Below are 25,333 nucleotides of genomic sequence, written 5' to 3'. Positions count from 1 at the left end.
AGAAGAGTCCCATGAAGAATCTGCTGTGTAAAAACCTTAGGGAACAATACCAATAATGATAGTGTGGCCGAGTGGTCTATGGCGCTGGTTTTAGGCACCAGTCTTTTCGGAAGCAAGGGTTCGAATCCCTTCACTGTCATAATCTCTACATTTGATTGTGTATTAACGATTTTTTATCGTTCTTGGCCGAGTATCGATGTGAGGCCTGTTAGCTCAGTTGGTTAGAGCGCCGTGCTAATAACGCGGAGGTCATGAGTTGGATCCTCTTACGGGCCAGTGCAATGGAGGAAAAGTCGTTGAGTGCAACAGATAGAGGAACAAGTTTCAGTTGTACAGGATTTCGTAACCAAGATTTAAAATAAAGAAACACGAAATCCCTTATAGAAGAGTCCCATGAAGAATCTGCTATGTAAAAACCTTAGGGCACAATAACAAACATGATAATGTGGCCGAGTGGTCTATGGCGCTGGTTTTAGGCTCCAGTCTTTTCGGAGGCAAGGGTTCGAATCCTTTCACTGTCATAATCTCTACGTTTGATTGTGTATTAACGATTTTGTATCGTTCTTGGCCGAGTATTGATGTGAGGCCTGTTAGCTCAGTTGGTTAGAGCGCCGTGCTAATAACGCGGAGATCATGAGTTCGATCCTCTTACGGGCCAGTGCAATGGAGGAAACGTCGTTGAGTACAACAGATAGAGGAACAAGTTTAAGTTGTTAAGGATGTCGTAATCAACATTTAAAAAAAAGAAACACGAGTTCGCATCTAGAAGAGTCCCATGAAGAATCTGCTATCTAAAAACCTTAGGGCACGATACCAATAATGATAGTGTGGCCTAGTGGTCTATGGCGCTGGTGTTAGGTACCAGTCTCTTCGGAGGCAAGGGTTCGAATCCCTTCATAATCTCTACATTTGATTGTGTATTAACGATTTTGTATCGTTCTTGGCCGAGTATTGATGTGAGGCCTGTTAGCTCAGTTGGTTAGAGCGCCGTGCTAATAACGCGGAGGTCATGAGTTCTATCCTCTTACGGGCCAGTGCAATGGAGGAAACGTCGTTGAGTACAACAGATAGAGGAACAAGTTTAAGTTGTTAAGGATGTCGTAATCAACATTAAAAAAAAAAGAAACACGAGTTCGCATCTAGAAGAGTCCCATGAAGAATCTGCTATGTAAAAACCTTAGGGCACTATAACAAACATGATAGTGTGGCCGAGTGGTCTATGGCGCTGGTTTTAGGCACCAGTCTCTTCGGAGGCAAGGGTTCGAATCCCTTCACTGTCATAATCTCTACATTTGATTGTGTATTAACGATGTTTTATCGTTCTTGGCCGAATATCGATATGAGTCCTGTTAGCTCAGTTGGTTAGAGCGCCGTGCTAATAACGCGGAGGTCATGAGTTCGATCCTCTTACGGGCCAGTGCAATAGAGGAAAAGTCGTTGAGTGCGACAGATAGAGGAACAAGTTTCAGTTGTAATGGATTTCGTAACCAACATTTAAAAAAAAGAAACACGAATTCCCATCTAGAAGAGTCCCATGAAGAATCTGCTATGTAAAAACCTTAGGGAACAATACCAATAATGATAGTGTGGCCGAGTGGTCTATGGCGCTGGTTTTAGGCACCAGTCTCTTCGGAGGCATGGGTTCGAATCCCTTCACTGTCATAATCTCTACATTTGATTGTGTATTAACGATTTTTTATCGTTCTTGGCCGAGTATCGATGTGAGGCCTGTTAGCTCAGTTGGTTAGAGCGCCGTGCTAATAACGCGGAGGTCATGAGTTGGATCCTCTTACGGGCCAGTGCAATGGAGGAAAAGTCGTTGAGTGCAACAGATAGAGGAACAAGTTTCAGTTGTACAGGATTTCGTAACAGACATTTAAAAAAAAGAAAGACGAATTCCCATCTAGAAGAGTCCCATGAAGAAACTGCTGTGTAAAAACCTTAGGGAACAATACCAATAATGATAGTGTGGCCGAGTGGTCTATGGCGCTGGTTTTAGGCACCAGTCTCTTCGGAGGCAAAGGTTCGAATCCCTTCACTGTCATAATCTCTACATTTGATTGTGTATTAACGATTTTTTATCGTTCTTGGCCGAGTATCGATGTGAGGCCTGTTAGCTCAGTTGGTTAGAGCGCCGTGCTAATAACGCGGAGGTCATGAGTTGGATCCTCTTACGGGCCAGTGCAATGGAGGAAAAGTCGTTGAGTGCAACAGATAGAGGAACAAGTTTCAGTTGTACAGGATTTCGTAACCAAGATTTAAAATAAAGAAACACGAAATCCCTTATAGAAGAGTCCCATGAAGAATCTGCTATGTAAAAACCTTAGGGCACAATAACAAACATGATAATGTGGCCGAGTGGTCTATGGCGCTGGTATTAGGCACCAGTCTTTTCGGAGGCAAGGGTTCGAATCCTTTCACTGTCATAATCTCTACGTTTGATTGTGTATTAACGATTTTGTATCGTTCTTGGCCGAGTATTGATGTGAGGCCTGTTAGCTCAGTTGGTTAGAGCGCCGTGCTAATAACGCGGAGGTCATGAGTTCGATCCTCTTACGGGCCAGTGCAATGGAGGAAACGTCGTTGAGTACAACAGATAGAGGAACAAGTTTAAGTTGTTAAGGATGTCGTAATCAACATTTAAAAAAAAGAAACACGAGTTCGCATCTAGAAGAGTCCCATGAAGAATCTGCTATGTAAAAACCTTAGGGCACGATACCAATAATGATAGTGTGGCCTAGTGGTCTATGGCGCTGGTGTTAGGTACCAGTCTCTTCGGAGGCAAGGGTTCGAATCCCTTCATAATCTCTACATTTGATTGTGTATTAACGATTTTTTATCGTTCTTGGCCGAGTATCGATGTGAGGCCTGTTAGCTCAGTTGGTTAGAGCGCCGTGCTAATAACGAGGAGGTCATGAGTTCGATCCTCTTACGGGCCAGTGCAATGGAGGAAACGTCAGTGAGTACAACAGATAGAGGAACAAGTTTAAGTTTTTAAGGATGTCGTAACAGACATTTAAAAAAAAAGAAACACGAGTTCGCATCTACAAGAGTCCCATGAAGAATCTGCTATGTAAAAACCTTAGGGCACTATAACAAACATGATAGTGTGGCCGAGTGGTCAATGGCGCTGGTTTGAGGCACCAGTCTCTACGGAGGCAAGGGTTCGAATCCCTTCACTGTCATAATCTCTACATTTGATTGTGTATTAACGATTTTTTATCGTTCTTGGCCGAGTATCGATGTGAGGCCTGTTAGCTCAGTTGGTTAGAGCGCCGTTCTAATAACGCGGAGGTCATGAGTTCGATCCTCTTACGGGCCAGTGCAATGGAAGAAACGTCGTTGAGTACAACAGATAGAGGAACAAGTTTAAGTTTTTAAGGATGTCGTAACAGACATTTAAAATAAAAGAAACACGAGTTCGCATCTACAAGAGTCCCATGAAGAATCTGCTATGTAAATACCTTAGGGAACAATTCCAATAATGATAGTGTGGCCGAGTGGTCTATGGCGCTGGTTTTAGGCACCAGTCTCTTCGGAGGCAAGGGTTCGAATCCCTTCACTGTCATAATCTCTACATTTGATTGTGTATTAACGATTTTTTATCGTTCTTGGCCGAGTATCGATGTGAGGCCTGTTAGCTCAGTTGGTTAGAGCGCCGTGCTAATAACGCGGAGGTCATGAGTTGGATCCTCTTACGGGCCAGTGCAATGGAGGAAAAATCGTTGAGTGCAACAGATAGAGGAACAAGTTTCAGTTGTACAGGATTTCGTAACAGACATTTAAAAAAAAGAAAGACGAATTCCCATCTAGAAGAGTCCCATGAAGAATCTGCTATGTAAAAACCTTAGGGCATGATACCAATAATGATAGTGTGGCCTAGTGGTCTATGGCGCTGGTTTTAGGCACCAGTCTCTTCGGAGGCAAGGGTTCGAATCCCTTCATAATCTCTACATTTGATTGTGTATTAACGATTTTGTATCGTTCTTGGCCGAGTATTGATGTGAGGCCTGTTAGCTCAGTTGGTTAGAGCGCCGTGCTAATAACGCGGAGGTCATGAGTTCGATCCTCTTACGGGCCAGTGCAATGGAGGAAACGTCGTTGAGTACAACAGATAGAGGAACAAGTTTAAGTTGTTAAGGATGTCGTAATCAACATTTAAAAAAAAGAAACACGAGTTCGCATCTAGAAGAGTCCCATGAAGAATCTGCTATGTAAAAACCTTAGGGCACGATACCAATAATGATAGTGTGGCCTAGTGGTCTATGGCGCTGGTGTTAGGTACCAGTCTCTTCGGAGGCAAGGGTTCGAATCCCTTCATAATCTCTACATTTGATTGTGTATTAACGATTTTTTATCGTTCTTGGCCGAGTATCGATGTGAGGCCTGTTAGCTCAGTTGGTTAGAGCGCCGTGCTAATAACGAGGAGGTCATGAGTTCGATCCTCTTACGGGCCAGTGCAATGGAGGAAACGTCAGTGAGTACAACAGATAGAGGAACAAGTTTAAGTTTTTAAGGATGTCGTAACAGACATTTAAAAAAAAAGAAACACGAGTTCGCATCTACAAGAGTCCCATGAAGAATCTGCTATGTAAAAACCTTAGGGCACTATAACAAACATGATAGTGTGGCCGAGTGGTCAATGGCGCTGGTTTGAGGCACCAGTCTCTACGGAGGCAAGGGTTCGAATCCCTTCACTGTCATAATCTCTACATTTGATTGTGTATTAAAGATTTTTTATCGTTCTTGGCCGAGGATCGATGTGAGGCCTGTTAGCTCAGTTGGTTAGAGCGCCGTTCTAATAACGCGGAGGTCATGAGTTCGATCCTCTTACGGGCCAGTGCAATGGAGGAAACGTCGTTGAGTACAACAGATAGAGGAACAAGTTTAAGTTTTTAAGGATGTCGTAACAGACATTTAAAAAAAAAGAAACACGAGTTCGCATCTACAAGAGTCCCATGAAGAATCTGCTATGTAAAAACCTTAGGGAACAATTCCAATAATGATAGTGTGGCCGAGTGGTCTATGGCGCTGGTTTTAGGCACCAGTCTCTTCGGAGGCAAGGGTTCGAATCCCTTCACTGTCATAATCTCTACATTTGATTGTGTATTAACGATTTTTTATCGTTCTTGGCCGAGTATCGATGTGAGGCCTGTTAGCTCAGTTGGTTAGAGCGCCGTGCTAATAACGCGGAGGTCATGAGTTGGATCCTCTTACGGGCCAGTGCAATGGAGGAAAAATCGTTGAGTGCAACAGATAGAGGAACAAGTTTCAGTTGTACAGGATTTCGTAACAGACATTTAAAAAAAAGAAAGACGAATTCCCATCTAGAAGAGTCCCATGAAGAATCTGCTATGTAAAAACCTTAGGGCATGATACCAATAATGATAGTGTGGCCTAGTGGTCTATGGCGCTGGTTTTAGGCACCAGTCTCTTCGGAGGCAAGGGTTCGAATCCCTTCATAATCTCTACATTTGATTGTGTATTAACGATTTTGTATCGTTCTTGGCCGAGTATTGATGTGAGGCCTGTTAGCTCAGTTGGTTAGAGCGCCGTGCTAGAACGCGGAGGTCATGAGTTCGATCCTCTTACGGGCCAGTGCAATGGAGGAAACGTTGTTGAGTACAACAGATAGAGGAACAAGTTTAAGTTGTTAAGGATGTCGTAATCAACATTAAAAAAAAAAGAAACACGAGTTCGCATCTAGAAAATTCCCATGAAGAATCTGCTATGTAAAAACCTTAGGGCACTATAACAAACATGATAGTGTGGCCGAGTGGTCTATGGCACTGGTTTTAGGCACCAGTCTCTTCGGAGGCAAGGGTTCGAATCCCTTCACTGTCATAATCTCTACATTTGATTGTGTATTAACGATTTTTTATCGTTCTTGGCCGAGTATCGATATGAGTCCTGTTAGCTCAGTTGGTTAGAGCGCCGTGCTAATAACGCGGAGGTCATGAGTTCGATCCTCTTACGGGCCAGTGCAATAGAGGAAAAGTCGTTGAGTGCGACAGATAGAGGAACAAGTTTCAGTTGTACTGGATTTCGTAACCAACATTTAAAAAAAAGAAACACGAATTCCCATCTAGAAGAGTCCCATGAAGAATCTGCTGTGTAAAAACCTTAGGGAACAATACCAATAATGATAGTGTGGCCGAGTGGTCTATTGCGCTGGTTAAAGGCACCAGTTTCTTCTGAGGCAAGGATTCCCATCCCTTTACTGTCATAATCTCTACATTTGATTGTGTATTAACGATTTTTTATCGTTCTTGGCCGAGTATCGATATGAGTCCTGTTAGCTCAGTTGGTTAGAGCGCCGTGCTAATAACGTGGAGGTCATGAGTTGGATCCTCTTACGGGCCAGTGCAATGGAGGAAAAGTCGTTGAGTGCAACAGATAGAGGAACAAGTTTCAGTTGTACAGGATTTCGTAACAGACATTTAAAAAAAAGAAAGACGAATTCCCATCTAGAAGAGTCCCATGAAGAATCTGCTGTGTAAAAACCTTAGGGAACAATACCAATAATGATAGTGTGGCCGAGTGGTCTATGGCGCTGGTTTTAGGCACCAGTCTTTTCGGAGGCAAGGGTTCGAATCCCTTCACTGTCATAATCTCTACATTTGATTGTGTATTAACGATTTTTTATCGTTCTTGGCCGAGTATCGATGTGAGGCCTGTTAGCTCAGTTGGTTAGAGCGCCGTGCTAATAACGCGGAGGTCATGAGTTGGATCCTCTTACGGGCCAGTGCAATGGAGGAAAAGTCGTTGAGTGCAACAGATAGAGGAACAAGTTTCAGTTGTACAGGATTTCGTAACCAAGATTTAAAATAAAGAAACACGAAATCCCTTATAGAAGAGTCCCATGAAGAATCTGCTATGTAAAAACCTTAGGGCACAATAACAAACATGATAATGTGGCCGAGTGGTCTATGGCGCTGGTTTTAGGCACCAGTCTTTTCGGAGGCAAGGGTTCGAATCCTTTCACTGTCATAATCTCTACGTTTGATTGTGTATTAACGATTTTGTATCGTTCTTGGCCGAGTATTGATGTGAGGCCTGTTAGCTCAGTTGGTTAGAGCGCCGTGCTAATAACGCGGAGATCATGAGTTCGATCCTCTTACGGGCCAGTGCAATGGAGGAAACGTCGTTGAGTACAACAGATAGAGGAACAAATTTAAGTTGTTAAGGATGTCGTAATCAACATTAAAAAAAAAGAAACATGAGTTCGCATCTAGAAGAGTCCCATGAAGAATCTGCTATGTAAAAACCTTAGGGCACTATAACAAACATGATAGTGTGGCCGAGTGGTCTATGGCGCTGGTTTTAGGCACCAGTCTCTTCGGAGGCAAGGGTTCGAATCCCTTCATAATCTCTATATTTGATTGTGTATTAACGATTTTGTATCGTTCTTGGCCGAGTATTGATGTGAGGCCTGTTAGCTCAGTTGGTTAGAGCGCCGTGCTAATAACGCGGAGGTCATGAGTTCGATCCTCTTACGGGCCAGTGCAATAGAGGAAAAGTCGTTGAGTGCGACAGATAGAGGAACAAGTTTCAGTTGTACTGGATTTCGTAACCAACATTTAAAAAAAAGAAACACGAATTCCCATCTAGAAGAGTCCCATGAAGAATCTGCTGTGTAAAAACCTTAGGGAACAATACCAATAATGATAGTGTGGCCGAGTGGTCTATGGCGCTGGTTTAAGGCACCAGTCTCTTCGGAGGCAAGGGTTCGAATCCCTTCACTGTCATAATCTCTACATTTGATTGTGTATTAACGATTTTTTATCGTTCTTGGCCGAGTATCGATGTGAGGCCTGTTAGCTCAGTTGGTTAGAGCGCCGTGCTAATAACGCGGAGGTCATGAGTTGGATCCTCTTACGGGCCAGTGCAATGGAGGAAAAGTCGTTGAGTGCAACAGATAGAGGAACAAGTTTCAGTTGTACAGGATTTCGTAACAGACATTTAAAAAAAAAGAAAGACGAATTCCCATCTAGAAGAGTCCCATGAAGAATCTGCTGTGTAAAAACCTTAGGGAAAAATACCAATAATAATAGTGTGGCCGAGTGGTCTATGGCGCTGGTTTTAGGCACCAGTCTCTTCGGAGGCAAGGGTTCGAATCCCTTCACTATCACACATTTGATTGTGTATTAACGATTTTTTATCGTTCTTGGCCGAGTATCGATGTGAGGCCTGTTAGCTCAGTTGGTTAGAGCGCCGTGCTAATAACGCGGAGGTCATGAGTTGGATCCTCTTACGGGCCAGTGCAATGGAGGAAAAGTCGTTGAGTGCAACAGATAGAGGAACAAGTTTCAGTTGTACAGGATTTCGTAACAGACATTTAAAAAAAAGAAAGACGAATTCCCATCTAGAAGAGTCCCATGAAGAATCTGCTGTGTAAAAACCTTAGGGAACAATACCAATAATGATAGTGTGGCCGAGTGGTCTATGGCGCTGGTTAAAGGCACCAGTTTCTTCTGAGGCAAGGATTCCCATCCCTTTACCGTCATAATCTCTACATTTGATTGTGTATTAACGATTTTTTATCGTTCTTGGCCGAGTATCGATGTGAGGCCTGTTAGCTCAGTTGGTTAGAGCGCCGTGCTAATAACGAGGAGGTCATGAGTTCGATCCTCTTACGGGCCAGTGCAATGGAGGAAACGTCAGTGAGTACAACAGATAGAGGAACAAGTTTAAGTTTTTAAGGATGTCGTAACAGACATTTAAAAAAAAAGAAACACGAGTTCGCATCTACAAGAGTCCCATGAAGAATCTGCTATGTAAAAACCTTAGGGCACTATAACAAACATGATAGTGTGGCCGAGTGGTCAATGGCGCTGGTTTGAGGCACCAGTCTCTACGGAGGCAAGGGTTCGAATCCCTTCACTGTCATAATCTCTACATTTGATTGTGTATTAACGATTTTTTATCGTTCTTGGCCGAGTATCGATGTGAGGCCTGTTAGCTCAGTTGGTTAGAGCGCCGTGCTAATAACGCGGAGGTCATGAGTTGGATCCTCTTACGGGCCAGTGCAATGGAGGAAAAGTCGTTGAGTGCAACAGATAGAGGAACAAGTTTCAGTTGTACAGGATTTCGTAACCAAGATTTAAAATAAACAAACACGAAATCCCTTATAGAAGAGTCCCATGAAGAATCTGCTATGTAAAAACCTTAGGGCACAATAACAAACATGATAATGTGGCCGAGTGGTCTATGGCGCTGGTTTTAGGCACCAGTCTTTTCGGAGGCAAGGGTTCGAATCCTTTCACTGTCATAATCTCTACGTTTGATTGTGTATTAACGATTTTGTATCGTTCTTGGCCGAGTATTGATGTGTGGCCTGTTAGCTCAGTTGGTTAGAGCGCCGTGCTGATAACGCGGAGATCATGAGTTCGATCCTCTTACGGGCCAGTGCAATGGAGGAAACGTCGTTGAGTACAACAGATAGAGGAACAAGTTTAAGTTGTTAAGGATGTCGTAATCAACATTTAAAAAAAAGAAACACGAGTTCGCATCTAGAAGAGTCCCATGAAGAATCTGCTATGTAAAAACCTTAGGGCACGATACCAATAATGATAGTATGGCCTAGTGGTCTATGGCGCTGGTGTTAGGTACCAGTCTCTTCGGAGGCAAGGGTTCGAATCCCTTCATAATCTCTACATTTGATTGTGTATTAACGATTTTGTATCGTTCTTGGCCGAGTATTGATGTGAGGCCTGTTAGCTCAGTTGGTTAGAGCGCCGTGCTAATAACGCGGAGGTCATGAGTTGGATCCTCTTACGGGCCAGTGCAATGGAGGAAAAGTCGTTGAGTGCAACAGATAGAGGAACAAGTTTCAGTTGTACAGGATTTCGTAACCAAGATTTAAAATAAACAAACACGAAATCCCTTATAGAAGAGTCCCATGAAGAATCTGCTATGTAAAAACCTTAGGGCACAATAACAAACATGATAATGTTGCCGAGTGGTCTATGGCGCTGGTTTTAGGCACCAGTCTTTTCGGAGGCAAGGGTTCGAATCCTTTCACTGTCATAATCTCTACGTTTGATTGTGTATTAACGATTTTGTATCGTTCTTGGCCGAGTATTGATGTGAGGCCTGTTAGCTCAGTTGGTTAGAGCGCCGTGCTAATAACGCGGAGATCATGAGTTCGATCCTCTTACGGGCCAGTGCAATGGAGGAAACGTCGTTGAGTACAACAGATAGAGGAACAAGTTTAAGTTGTTAAGGATGTCGTAATCAACATTTAAAAAAAAGAAACACGAGTTCGCATCTAGAAGAGTCCCATGAAGAATCTGCTATGTAAAAACCTTAGGGCACGATACCAATAATGATAGTATGGCCTAGTGGTCTATGGCGCTGGTGTTAGGTACCAGTCTCTTCGGAGGCAAGGGTTCGAATCCCTTCATAATCTCTACATTTGATTGTGTATTAACGATTTTGTATCGTTCTTGGCCGAGTATTGATGTGAGGCCTGTTAGCTCAGTTGGTTAGAGCGCCGTGCTAATAACGCGGAGGTCATGAGTTCGATCCTCTTACGGGCCAGTGCAATGGAGGAAACGTCGTTGAGTACAACAGATAGAGGAACAAGTTTAAGTTGTTAAGGATGTCGTAATCAACATTAAAAAAAAAAGAAACACGAGTTCGCATCTAGAAGAGTCCCATGAAGAATCTGCTATGTAAAAACCTTAGGGCACTATAACAAACATGATAGTGTGGCCGAGTGGTCTATGGCGCTGGTTTTAGGCACCAGTCTCTTCGGAGGCAAGGGTTCGAATCCCTTCACTGTCATAATCTCTACATTTGATTGTGTATTAACGATTTTTTATCGTTCTTGGCCGAATATCGATATGAGTCCTGTTAGCTCAGTTGGTTAGAGCGCCGTGCTAATAACGCGGAGGTCATGAGTTCGATCCTCTTACGGGCCAGTGCAATAGAGGAAAAGTCGTTGAGTGCGACAGATAGAGGAACAAGTTTCAGTTGTACTGGATTTCGTAACCAACATTTAAAAAAAAGAAACACGAATTCCCATCTAGAAGAGTCCCATGAAGAATCTGCTATGTAAAAACCTTAGGGAACAATACCAATAATGATAGTGTGGCCGAGTGGTCTATGGCGCTGGTTTTAGGCACCAGTCTTTTCGGAGGCAAGGGTTCGAATCCCTTCACTGTCATAATCTCTACATTTGATTGTGTATTAACGATTTTTTATCGTTCTTGGCCGAGTATCGATGTGAGGCCTGTTAGCTCAGTTGGTTAGAGCGCCGTGCTAATAACGCGGAGGTCATGAGTTGGATCCTCTTACGGGCCAGTGCAATGGAGGAAAAGTCGTTGAGTGCAACAGATAGAGGAACAAGTTTCAGTTGTACAGGATTTCGTAACCAAGATTTAAAATAAAGAAACACGAAATCCCTTATAGAAGAGTCCCATGAAGAATCTGCTATGTAAAAACCTTAGGGCACAATAACAAACATGATAATGTGGCCGAGTGGTCTATGGCGCTGGTTTTAGGCACCAGTCTTTTCGGAGGCAAGGGTTCGAATCCTTTCACTGTCATAATCTCTACGTTTGATTGTGTATTAACGATTTTGTATCGTTCTTGGCCGAGTATTGATGTGAGGCCTGTTAGCTCAGTTGGTTAGAGCGCCGTGCTAATAACGCGGAGGTCATGAGTTCGATCCTCTTACGGGCCAGTGCAATGGAGGAAACGTCGTTGAGTACAACAGATAGAGGAACAAGTTTAAGTTGTTAAGGATGTCGTAATCAACATTTAAAAAAAAGAAACACGAGTTCGCATCTAGAAGAGTCCCATGAAGAATCTGCTATGTAAAAACCTTAGGGCACGATACCAATAATGATAGTGTGGCCTAGTGGTCTATGGCGCTGGTGTTAGGTACCAGTCTCTTCGGAGGCAAGGGTTCGAATCCCTTCATAATCTCTACATTTGATTGTGTATTAACGATTTTGTATCGTTCTTGGCCGAGTATTGATGTGAGGCCTGTTAGCTCAGTTGGTTAGAGCGCCGTGCTAATAACGCGGAGGTCATGAGTTCGATCCTCTTACGGGCCAGTGCAATGGAGGAAACGTCGTTGAGTACAACAGATAGAGGAACAAGTTTAAGTTGTTAAGGATGTCGTAATCAACATTAAAAAAAAAATAAACACGAGTTCGCATCTAGAAGAGTCCCATGAAGAATCTGCTATGTAAAAACCTTAGGGCACTATAACAAACATGATAGTGTGGCCGAGTGGTCTATGGCACTGGTTTTAGGCACCAGTCTCTTCGGAGGCAAGGGTTCGAATCCCTTCACTGTCATAATCTCTACATTTGATTGTGTATTAACGATTTTTTATCGTTCTTGGCCGAGTATTGATGTGAGGCCTGTTAGCTCAGTTGGTTAGAGCGCCGTGCTAATAACGCGGAGGTCATGAGTTCGATCCTCTTACGGGCCAGTGCAATAGAGGAAAAGTCGTTGAGTGCGACAGATAGAGGAACAAGTTTCAGTTGTACTGGATTTCGTAACCAACATTTAAAAAAAAGAAACACGAATTCCCATCTAGAAGAGTCCCATGAAGAATCTGCTGTGTAAAAACCTTAGGGAACAATACCAATAATGATAGTGTGGCCGAGTGGTCTATTGCGCTGGTTAAAGGCACCAGTTTCTTCTGAGGCAAGGATTCCCATCCCTTTACTGTCATAATCTCTACATTTGATTGTGTATTAACGATTTTTTATCGTTCTTGGCCGAGTATCGATGTGAGGCCTGTTAGCTCAGTTGGTTAGAGCGCCGTGCTAATAACGCGGAGATCATGAGTTCGATCCTCTTACGAACCAGTGTAATGGAGGAATTTTCGTTCAGTGCAACAGATAGAGGAACAAGTTTAAGTTGTACAGGATTTCGTAACCAAGATTTAAAATAAAGAAACACGAAATCCCTTATAGAAGAGTCCCATGAAGAATCTGCTATGTAAAAACCTTATGGCACAGTAACAAACATGATAATGTGGCCGAGTGGTCTATGGCGCTGGTTTTAGGCACCAGTCTTTTCGGAGGCAAGGGTTCGAATCCTTTCACTGTCATAATCTCTACGTTTGATTGTGTATTAACGATTTTGTATCGTTCTTGGCCGAGTATTGATGTGAGGCCTGTTAGCTCAGTTGGTTAGAGCGCCGTGCTAATAACGCGGAGGTCATGAGTTCGATCCTCTTACGGGCCAGTGCAATGGAGGAAACGTCGTTGAGTACAACAGATAGAGGAACAAGTTTAAGTTGTTAAAGATGTCGTAATCAACATTAAAAAAAAAGAAACACGAGTTCGCATCTACAAGAGTTCCATGAAGAATCTGCTATGTAAAAACCTGAGGGCACTATAACAAACATGATAGTGTGGCCGAGTGGTCTATGGCGCTGGTTAAGGCACCAGTCTCTTCGGAGGCAAGGGTTCGAATCCCTTCATAATCTCTACATTTGATTGTGTATTAACGATTTTGTATCGTTCTTGGCCGAGTATTGATGTGAGGCCTGTTAGCTCAGTTGGTTAGAGCGCCGTGCTAATAACGCGGAGGTCATGAGTTCGATCCTCTTACGGGCCAGTGCAATGGAGGAATCGTCGTTGAGTACAACAGATAGAGGAACAAGTTTAAGTTGTTAAGGATGTCGTAATCAACATTAAAAAAAAAAGAAACACGAGTTCGCATCTAGAAGAGTCCCATGAAGAATCTGCTATGTAAAAACCTTAGGGCACTATAACAAACATGATAGTGTGGCCGAGTGGTCTATGGCACTGGTTTTAGGCACCAGTCTCTTCGGAGGCAAGGGTTCGAATCCCTTCACTGTCATAATCTCTACATTTGATTGTGTATTAACGATTTTTTATCGTTCTTGGCCGAGTATCGATATGAGTCCTGTTAGCTCAGTTGGTTAGAGCGCCGTGCTAATAACGCGGAGGTCATGAGTTGGATCCTCTTACGGGCCAGTGCAATGGAGGAAAAGTCGTTGAGTGCAACAGATAGAGGAACAAGTTTCAGTTGTACAGGATTTCGTAACAGACATTTAAAAAAAAGAAACACGAATTCCCATCTAGAAGAGTCCCATGAAGAATCTGCTGTGTAAAAACCTTAGGGAAAAATACCAATAATGATAGTGTGGCCGAGTGGTCTATGGCGCTGGTTTTAGGCACCAGTCTCTTCGGAGGGAAGGGTTCGAATCCCTTCACTGTCACACATTTGATTGTGTATTAACGATTTTTTATCGTTCTTGGCCGAGTATCGATGTGAGGCCTGTTAGCTCAGTTGGTTAGAGCGCCGTGCTAATAACGCGGAGGTCATGAGTTCGATCCTCTTACGGGCCAGTGCAATGGAGGAAAAGTCGTTGAGTGCAACAGATAGAGGAACAAGTTTCAGTTGTACAGGATTTCGTAACAGACATTTAAAAAAAAGAAACACGAATTCCCATCTAGAAGAGTCCCATGAAGAATCTGCTGTGTAAAAACCTTAGGGAACAATACCAATAATGATAGTGTGGCCGAGTGGTCTATTGCGCTGGTTAAAGGCACCAGTTTCTTCTGAGGCAAGGATTCCCATCCCTTTACTGTCATAATCTCTACATTTGATTGTGTATTAACGATTTTTTATCGTTCTTGGCCGAGTATCGATGTGAGGCCTGTTATCTCAGTTGGTTAGAGCGCCGTGCTAATAACGCGGAGGTCATGAGTTCGATCCTCTTACGAACCAGTGAAATGGAGGAATTTTCGTTGAGTGCAACAGATAGAGGAACAAGTTTAAGTTGTACAGGATTTCGTAACCAAGATTTAAAATAAAGAAACACGAAATCCCTTATAGAAGAGTCCCATGAAGAATCTGCTATGTAAAAACCTTAGGGCACAATAACAAACATGATAATGTGGCCGAGTGGTCTATGGCGCTTGTTTTAGGCGCCAGTTTTTTCGGAGGCAAGGGTTCGAACAGTCGAACAGGAACAGGAACAGAGCGAACAGTCGTCTGGTCGCGCCGTACTGGCTGCACCTGTCTAGGCATTGTGTCGAATTACAAGTGTTTTTTCGGAGTATTTTGTGTTTATTTGGTTCTGTCTTTGTCTTGGCTTGGGTCTAAATGTGGTGTGACAACATTGATTGATTTTTGTTCTGACTGGTTGCGTATTTGCCTACTTTTTCTACAATCTTTGTGTCGTGTGTATTTGCAATCTGTCACACGACGTGCAGCCATTGATGCCCGCGGCGCTATTGCGTAGCGAGCTTGTTGATCTGTGCTCATCCCCCCTTTCCAGCCTGCGGCTGCCCGCGGATGCCTATTATGTCATCAGTAGTCTCGGCATTGCCTCTAGGCGAACTCACAGAGGCTGTAGGAGTGGAAAGTCTGCACGGAGAGCGAGAGCAGCCAAGAGATTTCTTCCCGTTGGGTTAATCAATGCAAACTCGGCTAATAACAAAGTGCCTCTCATCGCTCACTTCATCCAATCTAATAATCTCGATATCCTTGTCATCACGGAAACGAAATTTTCGGTGGCGGACGGTCCTGACGATGCTCGTGCTTTATGCCCAGAGGGTTTCTCAATAGTTCAAGTGTCTCGTGATAGTGTTAATCGTGGCGGTGGCGTTGCGGTGCTCTATCGTGATTCTATTGTGGCTACCGACAAACACCAATGCGTACCACAAAGTCACCCTACTACGTTTGAGTATATGTCGCTGGCACTGACAGTCAACTCTGTTGTTGTCCGTCTAGTGGTTGTTTATCGCCCACCAAAGTCGAGTTTGCCATGTTTCATACAAGAATTTGCCGAGTACCTTGAACTTTTGTCTGCGTCGACGGGGAAACTACTGATAATGGGCGATTTTAACACTCATGTCGATCGGCCTGATTCGCCGGTGGTAGCTAAGTTTTTATCAACGCTGGTGAGTTTTGGTCTGACTCAGCATATTGTTGATGCCACACACATTGATGGTCATACTTTGGATCTAGTGATCACTCGGTCGTCCGATGATTTTATCTATGATTCTTTTGTGTCTGACTTAATCAGTGATCATTTCGCCGTCATTTCTGTGGTGAGAGCTCATAAACCGCTCTTATTGAAGAAAAAAATCTCGTATCGGTGTTTTTCTGTGGTTGACGCTGATGAACTGGCGAGTGATATTTCTCGGTCTCCTCTTGTTTGCAATCCTGCATCGACAATCGACGGGCTTCTTCTGCAGTATAATGCTGCAGTGACTGCTGGTCTCGATAGGCTTGCCCCTATGAAGACTAAGATGTGCATTGTACGACCATCCAGTCCGTGGTTTAGTGGTGAAATCTCTGCCGCAAGGCGTCGGTGTCGGAAGCTGGAACGGGTTTGGCGAAGACGGCGATTGACGATCGATAATGACATCCTCCTCCACCATATTCGTCAATTGAGAAAATTGATGAACGACACGAAGGCCTCGTTCTTCAAATCGAAGATTGATGAAATGGGTAACGACAGGCGTGGCTTATTCCAGCTGCTGGACCGATGTCTATCGAGAGACAAAGTGTCGAAGCTTCCCGTGCATGCTGATCCGGCCACCCTGGCTGACCGGTTTGGACGATACTTCGATGAGAAAATTGTCAACATTCGTGCAAACTTGGATGCCAAGAATGCCCCTTCAGCCGACCCGTCTTCATCCGCCCCGAATTCTTTCTTATCCGTGTTTGAGCTGGTTTTACCCGCCGAGATTTGTGAAATTGTTGAAAAATGTCCGGCCAAGTCTTCCTTTGTCGATTCCGTTCCCACCAATATTCTGAAGAAGATTATTCATGTTCTTGCTAAACCTTTTGCTAGCCTTATTAATCTCTCATTGTCTAGTGGTGTCTTCCCTGACTCTATGAAACTTGCCTCGATTACTCCACTGCTGAAGAAAGCTTCTTTGAACCCGGAGGAGCTTTCTAATTTTCGTCCTGTTTCTGGTCTCTCATTTTTGTCTAAACTTCTTGAGCGAGTTGTGCTCAGAAGGTTAACATCTCATATGTTATCGCTCGACTTGATGGTGCCAGTTCAATCGGCATATCGGGCTAACCACTCAACTGAGACAGCTCTACTGCGAGTTATGAACGATCTTCTGCTGGCGGTCGACGAAGGGGATGGTGCAGCATTGGTGCTTTTGGATTTAAGTGCGGCGTTCGACACCATCGATCATTCTGTGCTACTGAGCTGCTTAGAGTGCCGTTTTGGGCTCAATGGTGTGGTTCTTGACTGGTTTCGCTCTTACCTTTCTAATCGGAAGCAGTCAGTCCGCATCAGTGGGAAGTCTTCAACACCATCGCCTTTACTATTCGGCGTCCCACAAGGATCAGTTCTTGGCCCAGTTTTATTCACTATGTATCTCAGCCCACTTGATGACATTGTCTCCCTGTTTGAGGTGCTGCGCCATTACTTTGCGGATGACACACAACTTTACAAAATATTTCGGATCTTGGCCGACGGTTCTGCTCAGCGTGCCGCTTTTTCCTGCCTGTCTGACTGTGTTAAGTCCACAAATTCATGGATGGTTAAAAACAAACTCCAGCTGAACGCCGGTAAGACGGACGTACTGATTGCTTCCTCTGCCCGCTCCAGAAAATTCAAACCGGTATCGTCGCCCCTAAACATCTGTGATGAGCCCATCACTCCCTCTCCGTTTGTGAAAAACTTGGGCGTGATTGTCGACTCCCATTTAAACATGGAGCGCCAGGTAAACACTGCTTGCCGAAATGCGTACTATTATCTTCGTCGCATTTCGCGCATTCGAAAATTTCTGGATGCAGCCGCCTGTAACCAGCTTGTTTGTGCCCTCGTCATCCCGCATCTTGACTACGGAAACTCCCTCTTCTATGGCCTTCCGGATTACCTTCTTGACAAACTACAACTAGTGCAGAATGCTGCTGTCCGTCTGGTAACTCAGACTAAGAAGCGTGAGCACATTACGTGCAAGCGGAAAAGTCTTCATTGGCTCCCTATTCGTCAGCGTGTGATGTACAAAATTGCTGTCTTGGCCTATCAATGTGTTAATGGTATTGCCCCATCGTATCTATGTAAACTTGTATCCCCAAGGTCTGTTAATCGTCGCCTCAGGAATTATAGTGAGATCTCACGTGATTTGGGGGTTCCGGTGAAGCTACCGGGGGCGTACGGGTCTCGTAGTTTCACTTATGCAGCGCCCCAGATTTGGAACAGCCTCCCCATCGACCTAAAAATGTCTCCCTCCATCGAGAACTTCCGAGCCGGCCTGAAAACCCATCTATTTAAACTCGCTTACCCCGACTGATGATTGTAATCCCTGCCCTTGATCAGCGCTCTTGAGCATAATTGATTGGAAAAAGCGCTTTATAAATACAAACTATTATTATTATTTATTATTATTATTCGAATCCTTTCACTGTCATAATCTCTACGTTTGATTGTGTATTAACGATTTTGTATCGTTCTTGGCCGAGTATTGATGTGAGGCCTGTTAGCTCAGTTGGTTAGAGCGCCGTGCTAATAACGCGGAGGTCATGAGTTCGATCCTCTTACGGGCCAGTGCAATGGAGGAAACGTCGTTGAGTACAACAGATAGAGGAACAAGTTTAAGTTGTTAAGGATGTCGTAATCAACATTAAAAAAAAAGAAACACGAGTTCGCATCTACAAGAGTCCCATGAAGAATCTGCTATGTAAAAACCTTAGGTCACGATACCAATAATGATAGTGTGGCCTAGTGGTCTATGGCGCTGGTTTTAGGCACCAGTCTCTTCGGAGGCAAGGGTTCGAATCCCTTCATAATCTCTACATTTGATTGTGTATTAACGATTTTGTATCGTTCTTGGCCGAGTATTGATGTGAGGCCTGTTAGCTCAGTTGGTTAGAGCGCCGTGCTAATAACGCGGAGGTCATGAGTTCGATCCTCTTACGGGCCAGTGCAATGGAGGAAACGTCGTTGAGTACAACAGATAGAGGAACAAGTTTAAGTTGTTAAGGATGTCGTAATCAACATTAAAAAAAAAGAAACACGAGTTCGCATCTAGAAGAGTCCCATGAAGAATCTGCTATGTAAAAACCTTAGGGCACTATAACAAACATGATAGTGTGGCCGAGTGGTCTATGGCACTGGTTTTAGGCACCAGTCTCTTCGGAGGCAAGGGTTCGAATCCCTTCACTGTCATAATCTCTACATTTGATTGTGTATTAACGATTTTTTATCGTTCTTGGCCGAGTATCGATGTGAGGCCTGTTAGCTCAGTTGGTTAGAGCGCCGTGCTAATAACGCGGAGGTCATGAGTTGGATCCTCTTACGGGCCAGTGCAATGGAGGAAAAGTCGTTGAGTGCAACAGATAGAGGAACAAGTTTCAGTTGTACAGGATTTCGTAACAGACATTTAAAAAAAAGAAACACGAATTCCCATCTAGAAGAGTCCCATGAAGAATCTGCTGTGTAAAAACCTTAGGGAGAAATACCAATAATGATAGTGTGGCCGAGTGGTCTATGGCGCTGGTTTTAGGCACCAGTCTCTTCGGAGGCAAGGGTTCGAATCCCTTCACTGTCACACATTTGATTGTGTATTAACGATTTTTTATCGTTCTTGGCCGAGTATCGATGTGAGGCCTGTTAGCTCAGTTGGTTAGAGCGCCGTGCTAATAACGCGGAGGTCATGAGTTGGATCCTCTTACGGGCCAGTGCAATGGAGGAAAAGTCGTTGAGTGCAATAGATAGAGGAACAAGTTTCAGTTGTACAGGATTTCGTAACAGACATTTCAAAAAAAGAAAGACGAATTCCCATCTAGAAGAGTCCCATGAAGAATCTGCTGTGTAAAAACCTTAGGGAACAATACCAATAATAATAGTGTGGCCGAGTGGTCTATGGCGCTGGTTTTAGGCACCAGTCTCTTCGGAGGCAAGGGTTCGAATCCCTTCACTGTCACACATTTGATTGTGTATTAACGATTTTTTATCGTTCTTTGCCGAGTATCGATGTGAGGCCTGTTAGCTCAGTTGGTTAGAGCGCCGTGCTAATAACGCGGAGGTCATGAGTTGGATCCTCTTACGGGCCAGTGCAATGGAGGAAAAGTCGTTGAGTGCAACAGATAGAGGAACAAGTTTCAGTTGTACAGGATTTCGTAACAGACATTTAAAAAAAAGAAAGACGAATTCCCATCTAGAAGAGTCCCATGAAGAATCTGCTGTGTAAAAAACTTAGGGAACAATACCAATAATAATAGTGTGGCCGAGTGGTCTATGGCGCTGGTTTTAGGCACCAGTCTCTTCGGAGGCAAGGGTTCGAATCCCTTCATAATCTCTACATTTGATTGTGTATTAACGATTTTTTATCGTTCTTTGCCGAGAATCGATGTGAGGCCTGTTAGCTCAGTTGGTTAGAGCGCCATGCTAATAACGCGGAGGTCATGAGTTGGATCCTCTTACGGGCCAGTGCAATGGAGGAAAAGTCGTTGAGTGCAACAGATAGAGGAACAAGTTTCAGTTGTACAGGATTTCGTAACAGACATCTAAAAAAAGAAACACGAATTCCCATGTAGAAAAGTCCCATGAAGAATCTGCTGTGTAAAAACCTTAGGGAAAAATACCAATAATGATAGTGTGGCCGAGTGGTCTATGGCGCTGGTTAAAGGCACCAGTTTCTTCTGAGGCAAGGATTCCCATCCCTTTACCGTCATAATCTCTACATTTGATTGTGTATTAACGATTTTTTATCGTTCTTGGCCGAGTATCGATGTGAGGCCTGTTAGCTCAGTTGGTTAGAGCGCCGTGCTAATAACGCGGAGGTCATGAGTTGGATCCTCTTACGGGCCAGTGCAATGGAGGAAAAGTCGTTGAGTGCAACAGATAGAGGAACAAGTTTCAGTTGTACAGGATTTCGTAACAGACATTAAAAAAAAAGAAACACGAATTCCCATCTAGAAGAGTCCCATGAAGAATCTGCTGTGTAAAAACCTTAAGGAAAAATACCAATAATGATAGTGTGGCCGAGTGGTCTATGGCGCTGGTTTTAGGCACCAGTCTCTTCGGAGGCAAGGGTTCGAATCCCTTCACTGTCATAATCTCTACATTTGATTGTGTATTAACGATTTTTTATCGTTCTTGGCCGAGTATCGATGTGAGGCCTGTTAGCTCAGTTGGTTAGAGCGCCGTGCTAATAACGCGGAGGTCATGAGTTGGATCCTCTTACGGGCCAGTGCAATGGAGGAAAAGTCGTTGAGTGCAACAGATAGAGGAACAAGTTTCAGTTGTACAGGATTTCGTAACAGACATTTAAAAAAAAGAAAGACGAATTCCCATCTAGAAGAGTCCCATGAAGAATCTGCTGTGTAACAACCTTAGGGAACAATACCAATAATGATAGTGTGGCCGAGTGGTCTATGGCGCTGGTTTTAGGCACCAGTCTCTTCGGAGGCAAGGGTTCGAATCCCTTCACTGTCATAATCTCTACATTTGATTGTGTATTAACGATTTTTTATCGTTCTTGGCCGAGTATCGATGTGAGGCCTGTTAGCTCAGTTGGTTAGAGCGCCGTGCTAATAACGCGGAGGTCATGAGTTCGATCCTCTTACGGGCCAGTGCAATGGAGGAAAAGTCGTTGAGTGCAACAGATAGAGGAATAAGTTTCAGTTGTACAGGATTTCGTAACAGACATTTAAAAAAAAGAAACACGAATTCCCATCTAGAAGAGTCCCATGAAGAATCTGCTGTGTAACAACCTTAGGGAACAATACCGATAATGATAGTGTGGCCGAGTGGTCTATGGCGCTGGTTTTAGGCACCAGTCTCTTCGGAGGCAAGGGTTCGAATCCCTTCATAATCTCTACATTTGATTGTGTATTAACGATTTTGTATCGTTCTTGGCCGAGTATTGATGTGAGGCCTGTTAGCTCAGTTGGTTAGAGTGCCGTGCTAATAACGCGGTGGTCATGAGTTCGATCCTCTTACGGGCCAGTGCAATGGAGGAAACGTCGTTGAGTACAACAGATAGAGGAACAAGTTTAAGTTGTTAAGGATGTCGTAATCAACATTTTAAAAAAAAGAAACACGAGTTCGCATCTAGAAGAGTCCCATGAAGAATCTGCTATGTAAAAACCTTAGGGCACTATAACAAACATGATAGTGTGGCCGAGTGGTCTATGGCGCTGGTTTTAGGCACCAGTCTCTTCGGAGGCAAGGGTTCGAATCCCGTCACTGTCATAATCTCTACATTTGATTGTGTATTAACGATTTTTTATCGTTCTTGGCCGAGTATCGATATGAGTCCTGTTAGCTCAGTTGGTTAGAGCGCCGTCCTAATAACGCGGAGGTCATGAGTTCGATCCTCTTACTGGCCAGTGCAATAGAGGAAAAGTCGTTGAGTGCAACAGATAGAGGAACAAGTTTCAGTTGTACTGGATTTCGTAACCAACATTTAACAAGCGATCCGCCACTCAAAGAGACCGTTTTGGGGTTTTTTGACTTAGCGGAAATCGTCGCTGGGGGTTCTAAAAATAAAGAAATAGATGGGTTTTGTGCAAAATTTTTCGCTTAGTCGATTGTTTAAAACCGCAATCGCCTAGCTTTTGTAGTTTGGGAGATATTTAAAAAAACTGAGAGGGGGTAGCCGAAATTTGAACTTTTTTTTCGTTTTTTGTGCAGCAGTTTTCTCGTCAACTGCTGCACCTAAAAATAATCCAATTGGTTTAAAATGATAGGATAGCCCGTCTCGTCAAACCGTTATAATGTTTTTTAAATATTCGGCTTAGAAGCCGAGATATCAATGATTGAAATTTTGAAAAAAATTTCCAAAAATTTCTTCGTTTTTTGGCCATGCCGGCCTTCATCCCGTAAGCCGCCTAGCGCTCGCGAAAGCAAAATTTCCCCCTCTTTGCCTTTAGGGTCTGTTGGAATGACCACCCCCTCTCGATAGGTGTAGGCTGACGTTATGAGGGAGACCACCCCAACAGACCCTAAAAGGCAAAGAGGGGGAAATTTTGCTTTCGCGAGCGCTAGGTGGCTTACGGGATGAAGGCCGGCATGGCCAAAAAACGAAGAAATTTTTGGAAATTTTTTTCAAAATTTCAATCATTAATATCTCGGCATCTAAGCCGAATATTTAAAAAAACATTAAAATGATTTGAAAAAACGGGCTATCCCATCATTTTAAACCAATTGGATTATTTTTAGGTGCAGCAGTTGACGAGAAAACTGCTGCACAAAAAACGAAAAAAAAGTCCAAATTTCGGCTACCCCCTCTCAGTTTTTTTTTAATATCTCCCAAACTACAAAAGCTAGACGATTGCGGTTTTTAGCAATCGACTTAGCGAAACATTTTGCACAAAACCCATCTATTTGTTTATTTTTAGAACCCCCAGCGAAGATTTCCGCTAAATCAAAAACCCCCAAAACGGTCTCTTTGAGTGGCGGATCGCTTGTTAAAAAAAAGAAACACGAATTCCCATCTAGAAGAGTCCCATGAAGAATCTGCTGTGTAAAAACCTTAGGGAACAATACCAATAATGAAAGTGTGGCCGAGTGGTCTATGGCGCTGGTTTTAGGCACCAGTCTCTTCGGAGTCAAGGGTTCGAATCCCTTCATAATCTCTACATTTGATTGTGTATTAACGATTTGTTATCGTTCTTGGCCGAGTATCGATGTGAGGCCTGTTAGCTCAGTTGGTTAGAGCGCCGTGCTAATAACGCGGAGGTCATGAGTTGGATCCTCTTACGGGCCAGTGCAATGGAGGAAAAGTCGTTGAGTGCAACAGATAGAGGAACAAGTTTCAGTTGTACAGGATTTCGTAACCAACATTTAAAATAAAGAAACACGAAATCCCATATAGCAGAGTCCCATGAAGAATCTGCTATGTAAAAACCTTAGGGAAAGATACCAATAATGATAGTGTGGCCGAGTGGTCTATGGCGCTGGTTTTAGGCACCAGTGTCTTCGGAGGCAAGGGTTCGAATCCCTTCACTGTCATAATCTCTACATTTGATTGTGTATTAACCATTTTTTATCGTTCTTGGCCGAGAATCGATGTGAAGCCTGTTAGCTCAGTTGGTTAGAGAGCCGTGCTAATAACGCGGAGGTCATGAGTTCGATCCTCTTACGGGCCGGTGTAATGGAGGAATTTTCGTTGAGTGCAACAGATAGAGGGACAAGTTTAAGTTGTACAGGATTTCGTAACCGAGATTTAAAATAGAGAAACACGAAATCCCATATAGAAGAGTCCCATGAAGAATCTGCTAGGTAAAAACCTTAGGGCACAATAACAAACATGATAATGTGGCCGATTGGTCTATGGCGCTGGTTTTAGGCACCAGTCTCTTCGGAGGCAAGGATTCGAATCCCTACATAATCTCTACATTTGATTGTGTATTAACGATTTTGTATCGTTCTTGGCCGAGTATTGATGTGAGGCCTGTTAGCTCAGTTGGTTAGAGCGTCGTGCTAATAACGCGGAGGTCATGAGTTCGATCCTCTTACGGGCAAGTGTAATGGAGGAATTTTCGTTGAGTGCAACAGATAGAGGAACAAGTTTAAGTTGTTAAGGATTTCGTAACAAACAATAAAAAAAAATAAACACGAATTCCCATCTAGAAGAGTCCCATGAAGAATATGCTATGTAAAAACCTTAGGGCACAATAACAAACATGATAGTGTGGCCGAGTGGTCTATGGCGCTGGTTTTAGGAACCAGTCTCTTAGGAGGCAAGGGATCGAATCCCTTAACTGTCATAATCTCTACATTTGACAGTGTATTAACGATTTTTTATCGTTCTTGGCCAAATATCGATATGAGGCCTGTTAGCTCAGTTGGTTAGAGCGCCGTGCTAATAACGCGGAGGTCATGAGTTCGATCCTCTTGCGGGCCAGTGCAATGGAGGAAAAGTCGTTGAGTGCAACAGATAGAGGAACAAGTTTAAGTTGTAAAGGATTTCGTAACCAACATTTAAAAAAAAGAAACACGAATTTCCATCTAGAAGAGTGCCATGAAGAATCTGCTATGTAAAAACCTTAGGGCACAATAACAACCATGATAGTGTCGCCGAGTGGTCTATGGCGCTGGTTTTAGGCACCAGTCTCTTCGGAGGCAAGGGTTCGAATCCCTTCACTGTCATAATCTCTACATTTGATTGTGTTTTAACGATTTTTTATCGTTCTTGGCCGAGAATCGATGTGAGGCCTGTTAGCTCAGTTGGTTAGAGCGCCGTGCTAATAACGCGGAGTTCATAAGTTCGAACCTCTTATTGGCCAGTGTAATGGAGGAAAAGTCGTTGAGTGCAACAGATAGAGGAACAATTTTAAGTTGTACAGGATTTCGTAACCAACATTTAAAAAAAACGAAACACGAAGTCCCAACTAGAAGAGTCCCATGAAG

The 25,333-nt window shown here is 43.6% G+C and overlaps 42 non-coding genes across 42 annotated transcripts; all 42 read left to right on the top strand.

Annotated features, from left to right (window-relative positions):
* Nucleotides 1-57: 57 nt before the first annotated feature.
* On the top strand, nt 58-139 carry Trnal-uag. The gene has a single exon. It is a non-coding gene; the product is annotated as a tRNA-Leu (tRNA).
* Nucleotides 140-1,198: 1,059 nt separating this feature from the next.
* Trnal-uag lies at nt 1,199-1,280 on the top strand. The gene has a single exon. It is a non-coding gene; the product is annotated as a tRNA-Leu (tRNA).
* A 300-nt stretch (nt 1,281-1,580) lies between these two features.
* Trnal-uag lies at nt 1,581-1,662 on the top strand. Its single transcript has one exon. It is a non-coding gene; the product is annotated as a tRNA-Leu (tRNA).
* Nucleotides 1,663-2,489: 827 nt separating this feature from the next.
* Trnai-aau lies at nt 2,490-2,563 on the top strand. The gene has a single exon. It is a non-coding gene; the product is annotated as a tRNA-Ile (tRNA).
* A 540-nt stretch (nt 2,564-3,103) lies between these two features.
* Trnal-gag lies at nt 3,104-3,185 on the top strand. Its single transcript has one exon. It is a non-coding gene; the product is annotated as a tRNA-Leu (tRNA).
* A 301-nt stretch (nt 3,186-3,486) lies between these two features.
* Nucleotides 3,487-3,568, top strand: Trnal-uag. Its single transcript has one exon. It is a non-coding gene; the product is annotated as a tRNA-Leu (tRNA).
* A 300-nt stretch (nt 3,569-3,868) lies between these two features.
* Nucleotides 3,869-3,950, top strand: Trnal-uag. Its single transcript has one exon. It is a non-coding gene; the product is annotated as a tRNA-Leu (tRNA).
* Nucleotides 3,951-4,007: 57 nt separating this feature from the next.
* On the top strand, nt 4,008-4,081 carry Trnai-aau. Its single transcript has one exon. It is a non-coding gene; the product is annotated as a tRNA-Ile (tRNA).
* A 540-nt stretch (nt 4,082-4,621) lies between these two features.
* On the top strand, nt 4,622-4,703 carry Trnal-gag. The gene has a single exon. It is a non-coding gene; the product is annotated as a tRNA-Leu (tRNA).
* A 301-nt stretch (nt 4,704-5,004) lies between these two features.
* On the top strand, nt 5,005-5,086 carry Trnal-uag. The gene has a single exon. It is a non-coding gene; the product is annotated as a tRNA-Leu (tRNA).
* A 300-nt stretch (nt 5,087-5,386) lies between these two features.
* Trnal-uag lies at nt 5,387-5,468 on the top strand. The gene has a single exon. It is a non-coding gene; the product is annotated as a tRNA-Leu (tRNA).
* A 294-nt stretch (nt 5,469-5,762) lies between these two features.
* Trnal-uag lies at nt 5,763-5,844 on the top strand. Its single transcript has one exon. It is a non-coding gene; the product is annotated as a tRNA-Leu (tRNA).
* Nucleotides 5,845-6,526: 682 nt separating this feature from the next.
* Trnal-uag lies at nt 6,527-6,608 on the top strand. The gene has a single exon. It is a non-coding gene; the product is annotated as a tRNA-Leu (tRNA).
* An 821-nt stretch (nt 6,609-7,429) lies between these two features.
* On the top strand, nt 7,430-7,503 carry Trnai-aau. Its single transcript has one exon. It is a non-coding gene; the product is annotated as a tRNA-Ile (tRNA).
* A 163-nt stretch (nt 7,504-7,666) lies between these two features.
* On the top strand, nt 7,667-7,748 carry Trnal-aag. Its single transcript has one exon. It is a non-coding gene; the product is annotated as a tRNA-Leu (tRNA).
* Nucleotides 7,749-8,049: 301 nt separating this feature from the next.
* On the top strand, nt 8,050-8,131 carry Trnal-uag. Its single transcript has one exon. It is a non-coding gene; the product is annotated as a tRNA-Leu (tRNA).
* A 676-nt stretch (nt 8,132-8,807) lies between these two features.
* On the top strand, nt 8,808-8,889 carry Trnal-gag. The gene has a single exon. It is a non-coding gene; the product is annotated as a tRNA-Leu (tRNA).
* A 445-nt stretch (nt 8,890-9,334) lies between these two features.
* On the top strand, nt 9,335-9,408 carry Trnai-gau. The gene has a single exon. It is a non-coding gene; the product is annotated as a tRNA-Ile (tRNA).
* A 1,060-nt stretch (nt 9,409-10,468) lies between these two features.
* On the top strand, nt 10,469-10,542 carry Trnai-aau. Its single transcript has one exon. It is a non-coding gene; the product is annotated as a tRNA-Ile (tRNA).
* Nucleotides 10,543-10,706: 164 nt separating this feature from the next.
* On the top strand, nt 10,707-10,788 carry Trnal-uag. The gene has a single exon. It is a non-coding gene; the product is annotated as a tRNA-Leu (tRNA).
* Nucleotides 10,789-11,088: 300 nt separating this feature from the next.
* Trnal-uag lies at nt 11,089-11,170 on the top strand. The gene has a single exon. It is a non-coding gene; the product is annotated as a tRNA-Leu (tRNA).
* Nucleotides 11,171-11,615: 445 nt separating this feature from the next.
* On the top strand, nt 11,616-11,689 carry Trnai-aau. Its single transcript has one exon. It is a non-coding gene; the product is annotated as a tRNA-Ile (tRNA).
* Nucleotides 11,690-11,991: 302 nt separating this feature from the next.
* Nucleotides 11,992-12,065, top strand: Trnai-aau. Its single transcript has one exon. It is a non-coding gene; the product is annotated as a tRNA-Ile (tRNA).
* Nucleotides 12,066-12,229: 164 nt separating this feature from the next.
* Trnal-uag lies at nt 12,230-12,311 on the top strand. The gene has a single exon. It is a non-coding gene; the product is annotated as a tRNA-Leu (tRNA).
* A 63-nt stretch (nt 12,312-12,374) lies between these two features.
* Nucleotides 12,375-12,448, top strand: Trnai-aau. The gene has a single exon. It is a non-coding gene; the product is annotated as a tRNA-Ile (tRNA).
* A 690-nt stretch (nt 12,449-13,138) lies between these two features.
* Trnai-aau lies at nt 13,139-13,212 on the top strand. The gene has a single exon. It is a non-coding gene; the product is annotated as a tRNA-Ile (tRNA).
* A 301-nt stretch (nt 13,213-13,513) lies between these two features.
* Nucleotides 13,514-13,587, top strand: Trnai-aau. The gene has a single exon. It is a non-coding gene; the product is annotated as a tRNA-Ile (tRNA).
* A 164-nt stretch (nt 13,588-13,751) lies between these two features.
* On the top strand, nt 13,752-13,833 carry Trnal-uag. Its single transcript has one exon. It is a non-coding gene; the product is annotated as a tRNA-Leu (tRNA).
* A 300-nt stretch (nt 13,834-14,133) lies between these two features.
* Trnal-uag lies at nt 14,134-14,215 on the top strand. The gene has a single exon. It is a non-coding gene; the product is annotated as a tRNA-Leu (tRNA).
* A 56-nt stretch (nt 14,216-14,271) lies between these two features.
* Trnai-aau lies at nt 14,272-14,345 on the top strand. The gene has a single exon. It is a non-coding gene; the product is annotated as a tRNA-Ile (tRNA).
* A 4,101-nt stretch (nt 14,346-18,446) lies between these two features.
* Nucleotides 18,447-18,520, top strand: Trnai-aau. The gene has a single exon. It is a non-coding gene; the product is annotated as a tRNA-Ile (tRNA).
* A 163-nt stretch (nt 18,521-18,683) lies between these two features.
* Trnal-uag lies at nt 18,684-18,765 on the top strand. The gene has a single exon. It is a non-coding gene; the product is annotated as a tRNA-Leu (tRNA).
* Nucleotides 18,766-18,822: 57 nt separating this feature from the next.
* Nucleotides 18,823-18,896, top strand: Trnai-aau. The gene has a single exon. It is a non-coding gene; the product is annotated as a tRNA-Ile (tRNA).
* Nucleotides 18,897-19,059: 163 nt separating this feature from the next.
* On the top strand, nt 19,060-19,141 carry Trnal-uag. The gene has a single exon. It is a non-coding gene; the product is annotated as a tRNA-Leu (tRNA).
* A 300-nt stretch (nt 19,142-19,441) lies between these two features.
* On the top strand, nt 19,442-19,523 carry Trnal-uag. The gene has a single exon. It is a non-coding gene; the product is annotated as a tRNA-Leu (tRNA).
* A 293-nt stretch (nt 19,524-19,816) lies between these two features.
* Trnal-uag lies at nt 19,817-19,898 on the top strand. The gene has a single exon. It is a non-coding gene; the product is annotated as a tRNA-Leu (tRNA).
* A 1,050-nt stretch (nt 19,899-20,948) lies between these two features.
* Nucleotides 20,949-21,030, top strand: Trnal-uag. The gene has a single exon. It is a non-coding gene; the product is annotated as a tRNA-Leu (tRNA).
* Nucleotides 21,031-21,330: 300 nt separating this feature from the next.
* On the top strand, nt 21,331-21,412 carry Trnal-uag. The gene has a single exon. It is a non-coding gene; the product is annotated as a tRNA-Leu (tRNA).
* Nucleotides 21,413-21,475: 63 nt separating this feature from the next.
* Nucleotides 21,476-21,549, top strand: Trnai-aau. The gene has a single exon. It is a non-coding gene; the product is annotated as a tRNA-Ile (tRNA).
* A 540-nt stretch (nt 21,550-22,089) lies between these two features.
* Trnal-uag lies at nt 22,090-22,171 on the top strand. Its single transcript has one exon. It is a non-coding gene; the product is annotated as a tRNA-Leu (tRNA).
* Nucleotides 22,172-23,850: 1,679 nt separating this feature from the next.
* On the top strand, nt 23,851-23,932 carry Trnal-uag. The gene has a single exon. It is a non-coding gene; the product is annotated as a tRNA-Leu (tRNA).
* Nucleotides 23,933-24,990: 1,058 nt separating this feature from the next.
* Nucleotides 24,991-25,072, top strand: Trnal-uag. Its single transcript has one exon. It is a non-coding gene; the product is annotated as a tRNA-Leu (tRNA).
* Nucleotides 25,073-25,333: the final 261 nt, after the last annotated feature.

Source organism: Daphnia pulicaria, chromosome 1, assembly GCF_021234035.1.
Source record: "Daphnia pulicaria isolate SC F1-1A chromosome 1, SC_F0-13Bv2, whole genome shotgun sequence".
Lineage (NCBI taxonomy): Eukaryota > Metazoa > Arthropoda > Branchiopoda > Diplostraca > Daphniidae > Daphnia > Daphnia pulicaria.
The sequence above is the reverse complement of the archived record's forward strand: the minus strand, read 5'-3'. Positions and strand labels throughout refer to the sequence as shown.